The sequence below is a fragment of the Eleutherodactylus coqui genome, chromosome 4 (genome assembly GCF_035609145.1).
Source record: "Eleutherodactylus coqui strain aEleCoq1 chromosome 4, aEleCoq1.hap1, whole genome shotgun sequence".
NCBI lineage: Eukaryota > Metazoa > Chordata > Amphibia > Anura > Eleutherodactylidae > Eleutherodactylus > Eleutherodactylus coqui.
Genome location: NC_089840.1, coordinates 189396041 through 189405385, shown reverse-complemented (window position 1 = coordinate 189405385; position 9345 = coordinate 189396041).

The window sequence follows — 9345 nt, the reverse complement described above, 5'->3', positions numbered from 1 at the left end:
GAGAAGACGTCTATAGTATGGTATCCGATAAAACATGATGCAACTTTTATGCCTCAGTATGGTCCCATAGACAGGAGATGGGAAGCACTTGAACTTAGCTATCCCTGGTGGTCCCACTGAAATGAATAGAGCTGCAATATGCTTGTGCGAAATCCATTGTGGGACACTCCAGAACCCTGATCTCTGGATTCATGGCTGTTATCGGACCACACCGGTACCGATCTGATGACCTCGTTGCCAGCTGCCAATTTGGTAGATATGGAAGCCCGTGATGAGGAGATTTGCTAGCAATTATCTATCAATAGCATGAAATCACTCCATGTTATGTCAAGACACTTCTCCAGTAAGAATTTCAGGGAAATTCTACTTTATTATGAACATTGCCAACTCTTATACAGAAAGATGAGGGCGTATCCAAATGTTGCTTGGTACAAAGATTAGTGTTACATAGTTTACTGTTACAAAGGTGAAAATACTTATTGATCACAAGACTTATTGACATCTACCAAATAGTCTCAAAGCTCTTAAGGCCCGTCTCGGACATAGAAATTACCTAAGTCAGGATATTGCTGTTGCATTAGACAATAGTTCTGCAATAGTTGTGTGTCTTCTCTGTTAACGTAGCTTAGCCTTATTTAATTTGTCTGTTGACTTCTTATCTTAAAATCCCAGTTACCGGCACTACAAAGCATAGGTTTTAGTCTTCTATTTAAGGGTCAATCGTCCAATACAAGGTAAGAAACATACACTTATTGCATTCTGAAACTTAACACTTTATATTCCATGACATGGGCGTCCCAGCAGTCTGACCCACACCGATCAACATCCTGTGGATAAGTGATAACTTGACCTCAAAGGAAAAACCCTTCAATCTGAAATCAGTAAAATATTAGTAAAAATATAAGATTAATTCAATTTAGAAAAAAAAACAAATCAGTGCTTTTTTAAACCTCCTACCATGACTAGCCTTAAAATTAATGTACATTTTATAATAATAGTTAGTGAAAATACTTTACCACAATGCTTTAGGGGAGAATGTCTTTTTAATATGGAGTCCAATGTAGTATGCCACAAATGTTTTTTTTTTTTAGCCATAACAGAAAAAACCATATTATATTGTGTATATCTTCTGGTGCTGCCAAAACAGCTCTAGGCTCTTGAGGTATAGACTCCTCTAAAGGTGTCTTGTGGTATGTAGCGTAAAATGTTAGCAGCATAGCCTTTAAGTACTGAAAGTCGTGAGTTGGGGTCTCTGTGGATCAAACTTGATTTTCTTCCACATCCCAGAGATGCTCGATCAGAGTGAAATGTGAGGAATTCTGATGCCAAATCAACACTTTAAACTCTTTGTCATGTTCCTCAAACAATTGTGGTAGAATTTTTGCAATGTAGCAGAGTGAATTATCCTGCATAAAGAGGCCACTGCTATTAGGAAATACTGCTGCCATGAAGGAATGTACTTGGTCTGCAAAAATATTTTAATAGGAGGTATAGTATGTATCAAAGTAGCATCCACATGAATGCCAGGACTCAAGGTTTTCTCATGAGAACATTGCCTCTACATGCTTGCCTTCTTCCCATGGTGCTTTCTGGTGCTGAGGCGTACACGCACCCGGGTGTCCACATGATATAAAAGAGAACATGATTCATAAGGCCAGTCTATCTTCTTGCTCCATGGTCCAGTTCTGATGCTAATTGTAGGTACTTTCGGCAGTGGACAAGGGTCAGCATTGGCATTCTAATTGTTCTACAGTTATAAAATCCCATATATAACATCTGTGATGCACTGTGTGTTTTTACACCTTTTTATTGCCAGCCTTAGTTTTTATTAGCAATTTGTGCTGCGGAACATGTTTGTACAATTGGATCAGACAGGTTAGGCTTTGCTCCCCAAGTACACCGATGAACCTTTGATGCTGATGACTCAAGCATTATTTCATTAATTGTCCTGTTCTTCCCTGGACCACTTTTGACAGATACTACCCACTAAATACCAGAAACACCCCACAAGACTTGACATTTCGGAGATGCTCTGACCCCACCGTCTAGCCATCCCAATTTGACCCTTGTCATTCATATCCTTATGCTTTACCATTTTTCTACAACTAGTACATGCATTCCTACAACTTACTGTTCACTGGTGCCTAATATATCCCATCCCTTGACATGTGCCATTATATAAGTTATTAATCAATGATATTTAACAGGTTACCACAGGAGGTGGTGAGTTCTCCTTCAATGGAAGTGTTCAAATAAAGGCTGGACAAATATCTATCTGGGATGATTTAGTAAATCCAGCAGGGGGTTGGACCCAAAGACCCTGGAGGTCCCTTCCAACTCTACCATTCTATGATTCTATTTGCTTCATCTGTCATTGGTTTTAATGTTATAACTGTATGCTCTATGTGTTACAAAGAGCATCGTATTCACCAGCTAGTAAACTCATCCAGGTGATCCATGAAGCAAGAAATACTGCTATGATTAGTAGAGGGATTTCTTATCTAGTGTTCTCTTTTTCCTTAGTTGTTAAAGTGACCACAGAACAATTCATACATGGACTCTTCAGGGGTGGCCCTAGCCTCTCTGCTGCCTGAGGCAAACTGTTGAAAGGCGTCCTATCTCCATCCAGGGGCACATCTGCCATGAGGCGGGTTGAGTCACTCACTTCAGGCAGCGCCACCTTGTGGGAAGAAAATAATTATTGTAGCATATTATAGAAGTAACCAAGCGAGTCCCTAGGGGGACTTTAAAAACTGTAAAATTAAGTTAAATGTTTAAATCTAAGAAAAATATTACAAATTCAACCCCTCTTTTCCAATTTTTCAATCACAAAATCTAAACAATAAAAAATGTACCGTATATACTGGCGTATAAGACGACTTTTGAACCCCGAAAAATCTGCTCTGACGTCGGGGGTCGTCTTATACGCCAGTAATACAAAAAAAGAAAGTGTCAAAAAAAAAATCATTGCTCACCTTCCCCGGCGTTCTGCAGCGCTGCTGCAGGCTGTCGCTCCCTCCTGGTCCCCGGCAGAGCATTGCTTTCTGGACGCAGGGCTTGAAATCCCCGCCTCCAGAAAGCTAATACTGTGATTAGCTAACACATGCCGTCAGCCAATCACAGCCATTCAATGACATCATTGAATGGCTGTGATTGGCTGAAGGCACGTGTGTTTTCTGGAGGCGGGGATTTCAAGCCCTGCGTCCAGAAAGCAATGCTCTGCCGGGGACCAGGAGGGAGCGACATCCTGCAGCAGCGCCGCAGAACGCCGGGGGAGGTGAGTACTGATTTTTTTTTTTGCTCCGCTGTTTTCCTGGCGTATAAGGTGAAAGTTGGGGGGTCGTCTTATACGCCGGTATATACGGTACATAATTGGCATTGCTACATCCAAGGGAGTCCGATCTAAAACATCAATGAAAAAATAAAAAGTTATGGGGGGTCATAATCTGGCGATAGAAAGCAACATTTATGTATTTTTTTAATAAAAGGGTTTTGGTTAAAAGACAAAAAGTTAAATGTATTTAAAAAATTATCGTATTGACTCATAGAATAAAAGTAATGTGTCTTATCTACTGCACTGTAAGGCCTTAGTCACACAGGCGTTTTTTCACGCGATTTGCGGATCGCATGACGGATGCGCATCCGCAAATCGCGTGACCGATGCGCGCAAGTCGCCCGCAAATCGCCCGAAAATCTGCTCCTAGCCGCGTTTCATTAGAAACGGGCCGGAGCTGTCCAGCGCATTGCATTCAATGGAGACGGCAATAGAGCCGGCTCCATTTAAAGCAATGCGCTGCGGGCGAGCCCGGGATGAATTGTCGGGAAGGGCTTAAATATATAAGCCCTTCCCTGCAATTCATCCTAAAATGTGTAAAAATAAAAAATATATATATACTTACCTTCTCCCGGCAGCCGGAGCTCCGCGCGGCCGTCCTGCAGTGGGTGTGAAGGGGGTGTGAGTCAGACCTGCCCCCTGATTGGCTCAGCGCTGAGCCAATCAGAGGCATGTCTCACTCACACCCATTCATGAATTCATGAATGGATGTGAGTCAGACCTGCCCCTGATTGGCTCAGCGCTGAGAGGCAGCAGTCACTCACCCATTCATGAATTCATGAATGGGTGTGTGAGTGAAACCTGCCTCTGATTGGTCAGGGCTGTGACCAATCAGAGGCAGATCATTCAGCAGGCGGGGATTTTAAACCCCCGCCGGCTGAATAGTGCCGAGAAGCAGTTCAGGAGAACTGACAGCGGCCGCGGCTGGACTCCGGCTGCAGCGGAAAGGTGAGTATACAATTTTTTTTTATTTTAACACATTTTAGGATGAATTGCAGGGAAGGGCTTATATATTTAAGCCCTTCCCGACAATTCATCCCGCGCACGCCGGCAGCCGATTGCTTTCAGTGAAATCTGCTGTATTGCCGGCTCCATTGAATTCAATGGGCAAACATCGTTCTTCTCTGTCACAGCTGTTACAGCTGTGGCAGAGAAGAATGATTTGTCTTCTTTATGTTCTCAATGGGGTCGGCGCTGAATTCATGAATGGATGTGAGTCAGACCTGCCCCTGATTGGCTCAGCGCTGAGAGGCAGCAGTCACTCACCCATTCATGAATTCATGAATGGGTGTGTGAGTGAAACCTGCCTCTGATTGGTCAGGGCTGTGACCAATCAGAGGCAGATCATTCAGCAGGCGGGGATTTTAAACCCCCGCCGGCTGAATAGTGCCGAGAAGCAGTTCAGGAGAACTGACAGCGGCCGCGGCTGGACTCCGGCTGCAGCGGAAAGGTGAGTATACAATTTTTTTTTATTTTAACACATTTTAGGATGAATTGCAGGGAAGGGCTTATATATTTAAGCCCTTCCCGACAATTCATCCCGCGCACGCCGGCAGCCGATTGCTTTCAGTGAAACCTGCTGTATTGCCGGCTCCATTGAATTCAATGGGCAAACATCGTTCTTCTCTGTCACAGCTGTTACAGCTGTGGCAGAGAAGAATGATTTGTCTTCTTTATGTTCTCAATGGGGTCGGCGCTGCTGCCGCCGGCCCCATTGAGCGCATATAGAAAAGAGAACAGGAATCGCAGATCGCACATAGGTGCGATCTGTAATTTCTGTTCTATAATTTATCGGACGAGCGCATAAAAAGCGCTCATGTGTCCGATACCATTGCAAAGCAATGGTTTTATAAAATCGCCAGACGCATGCGCATGCGCAAATTGCGGCTAAAAATGCCCGTCTGACTAAGGCCTAAAAGGAAATCCCTCCCAAAAAAAGACAGACTTGTGGTTTTTATTTCCTATGTCATCCCACTTAACCCCTTGAGTGGTGGGTTTCTTACCACCCTGTCGTACCCACCAGGGCAGGTTTTTTAAATGGGCCAATCATTTAATTTCAACTAATTTTCCAGTCGCATTCCAAGAGCCATAACTCTTTCATATTTCCATTGACACAGCCATATGAGGGCTTGTTTTTTGCAGGACAAGTTGTACTTTTTGATTGTATTTTTGGGTATTGTAGCAAGCAGGGTGCACTCGCCTCGGGATCGCTGACCTCTCTTATATGGAAATGGCACACCACACATGTAGAAACTCCAGAGACGTGGATTTCTTTATCTCTGGCTCCTGCCAGACTTTATTTTCACAGCACACAGCATGCAATAAAAACACAGTTCATATGCACTCCACCTTGGGTGTGAGTCCAGGGTTGTCGTCCCTGTCGGACTCTGGCCTGCAGCCTGCAGCACCTCAGCTCTGCTGCACTGGTCCTCTCTCTCCTGCTTCCAGCACAGCTGCCTCTTTTGTAGCTAACTCTTGCTACAACTAGGGTATTAGCCCTTTCTTTCCCTCTTGCAGGTATTAGAATGCCTCACTAGCACACTCTGCAGGTCATTCTGTGTAATGCACCGCTACAGTATATATAATATATTGCATAACTTTTGTAAAAAAATTTGTAGGGAGATTGGGGGGAAAAAAAAAAAATTCTGCGATTTGTTTTTTCAATTTAATTTTTACGCGTTCAGCATGCAGAATAATGAATGTGATATCATTATTCTCTGAGTCAAGAGAAGTCACGATTCCAGAGATACCAAGTTTATACAGTTTTTTTAATGTTTTGCTATTTTTGTACATTTAAAACATTTTTTTTTCTTATAGGTGTGCTTTTGTGTCGCCACATTCCAAGAGCCGTATTAATTTCTTTTTCCATTGCTGGCGCTCTAGAAGGCCTTTTTATTTGCGGGATGAACTCCAGTCTTCATTTATCTAATTTTTTGGAACTCGTAAAATTTTGATCGCTTTTTATTCCATTTTTTCTAGTGGCAAGATTAAGAAAATTCTGGCATGAATCACTGGATTCTCTGAGGAGTATAAATAATGTATAAACGTAATTCTACAGGCCAGTATGATTATGCCAAAACCAAATTGTAATAGTTTTTTCTTTTTCGCAACTTTTTCACAGTTTAAAAAAAGAATACAAGTTTAAATCACCCTTCTTTTGCCATATCTATAATAAAAAAATCTAAATCATAAAAGAAAAATACATATTTGGTATCACCACGTCTGTAAAAAGTCTGATCCATCAAAGTAGTGCATAATTTACCTAACACGGGGAACGTAGTCAGAAAGAAAAATTAAGAACGCCAGAAATGCACTTTTTCAGTCACCCTGTCTCCCAGAAAAAATGCAATAAAAAGCAATCAAAAAGTCAGATGTATTGCGAACTGGTACTAACGTAAACTACAGGACATTCCGCACATAATGAGCCCTCCCACAGCTATGTCAATGGAAAAATAAAAAAGTTATTGCGCGCAGAAGATGCAGAAGAAAATAATTTTTAAAAGTGCAAAAAAAAAAAACTACGTTTGTTATCGTAGTAATCGTACTGACTCATAGAATAAAGTTATCATGTCATTTTTGGTGCAGTTTGTGTGCTGTAGAAACCAAACGCACTGAAAGCTGACGGAATGTCATTTTTTTTTTCATTTCACTCCACTTAGAATTTTGTAAAGTTTTTTAGTACATTATATGATACTTTAAATAGCGCAATTGAAAAATACAATTCGTTCCGCAAAAAACAAGCCCTCGTACAGCGACGTCGATGAATAAATAAAGGAGTTATGATTTTTTAAACGAGGGGAGGAAAAAAAGAAAAAGGGAAAAAAGAAAAAAAGGGACTGCGTCATTAAGGGGTTAGATAATGTACTATCTTCCTTCTCTGGGTCATTGCGACGCAGAGATACCTCATGTGTAATTTTGTTTTTAATTTTTTACGGAGTAAAGGGAAAAAATGGTTTTTAGTTTTATTTTTTTTAGAATTTTTTTTTACTTTTTTTAAAAAACGTTTTAAATTTTTTTGTCCCTTTAGGGGACTTACACAGAGACACATCAGGATCCCCTGATCACATTCCGGGGGTCCGATGGTGACAGCCCTTTACATGCTGCAGTCGCATAGACCGCGGCATGTAAAGGGTTAACACAGCAGAGATCTGAGGTTTTCTTCATTCTCTGCTGTGTAAGACCTGGTGCCCAGCTATCCTCTGACAGAGGGAACCCCCTCCCTCTTTCAGCCCTTTACATACTGTGGTCGCATAGACCGCGGCATGTAAAGGGTTAACACAGCAGAGATCAGAGGTTTTCTCCATTCTCTACTGTGTAAGAGGTGGTGCCTGGCTATGCTCTGACAGCCAAGCACCAGCTCTCCCTGCTACAGAGACCATCAAGCTGATGGTCTCCATAGCAACCTGTAAACAGTGCAGGAGTTTGATAATAGAAGCGGGAAGTTGTTGGCAGATCAGTAACATATTCCTGCTTCTTTTTTCAAACTCCTGCACTGCTCTGTGTGGGTCTGTGCAGGCAGAGCACACTGCCACAGCTTATGGCATTGTGCTCTGCAGGTCCCATAGTGAAACATAGCCCGGAAATCTTCCGGGCTATATCGCTATGGGCAGTGGAGCTCGTCACGGTAAATTTCCGGGCATGCCACTCAGGGGGTTAAAATGTTTAAAGGTTTTCCAATACATAATATACTACATTAGATGATATCATTAAAAAATCAACACGTCACATAAAGAAACAAGCCCTTATTCATCTGTGTCACTGGAAAAATAAAAATGTTGGAGCTCTTGAAAGGCAAGGATAAAAAAAGGAAAGCTGAAAATTGTCTAGTATTTAAAAAAACAATAACTTTTCAGGCAAGCTATGCCCATCCAACAGCCTATGTATGTATCATCAATCTTGTAATATACTTGCATTAAAAATATTTTTGTTTTACCACTGAAAAATAAGCTTGAAATATCTGCCATCAGGGGTCTCCCAGCACCTGTGCAATTCACTGTCTGTCATTACGTATTTGGCTTCTTTAGTAATAGGATCATGAGGACACTGCTAGTTACTGCATGCAACAAAAGGGCGGACATTCAGATGTTATTGTGCAGCTGATTGCAGCACTGCTATGCAAGGCAGCATGGGAAGTGTGGGAGAGGACGTACTGGCAGAACGGCTGGCTTAGGAACCTCCTCCACTTGTAAGTGGATTCCAAAGAGCAGAGCAGTAGAAAAATAGGAAAATCTACATGGATGGAACTTAAACTGGTTGTAAACTGCAACAAAGCAGAAGCCAAATACTACCTGGACTACTTTTGAAATTTTTTGAAAACTGAGGTACGCTTTAAGGAGTTAGAGAAGCACATGTTTGTTGTGAAGGTAGAAGCTTGTCTTGCACAATAGGTACTAGATTCCTTCAGCCAGTAGCTCTTAGATATATTGCTGCCCCCTCTGTGAAGCTTTAGGGTGCTGTCAGAAACCCTTGTCTCATGATAGATACCTTCCTGGGTATCCTCCTTATCTCCATGCATTCCTGTGTTGACTTATTTAACCAGTCATTGGTCTACCGAAACAGCATTTCCATATGTCCTGTTATGTCCAATCCGAGCGACCAAGCATCCTTCTCAAATCAGACATAAAGCTGTGTCCACACGGGATGAAAATACACCAATAACTAACGGGTAGAACACAATAATCACCAAGCAAACACAACAAGGGAGAAAGGGAGATCTAACCCTACAATACTAAGATGGGAAAAACTAAAGTGGTGCAATTGTCCCAGTATGGATGGTCCCATGTCCTGAACCCGGTCCACTTACACTGTCCCTAGGGGGAAATGGGGACTGCCAATAAATAGATGGAAAACAATTGACACAACACTATACAATGTAGATGTCACACCACTTTATAAAACAAATGCAACACAAATATGTCTGACAGATGGATGAAAACAGGAGGATGTGAACCAGACCAGAACTCCTTGGAGACTGACCCTGAATGTTTCACTGTAAAAGCACCTCTATATCT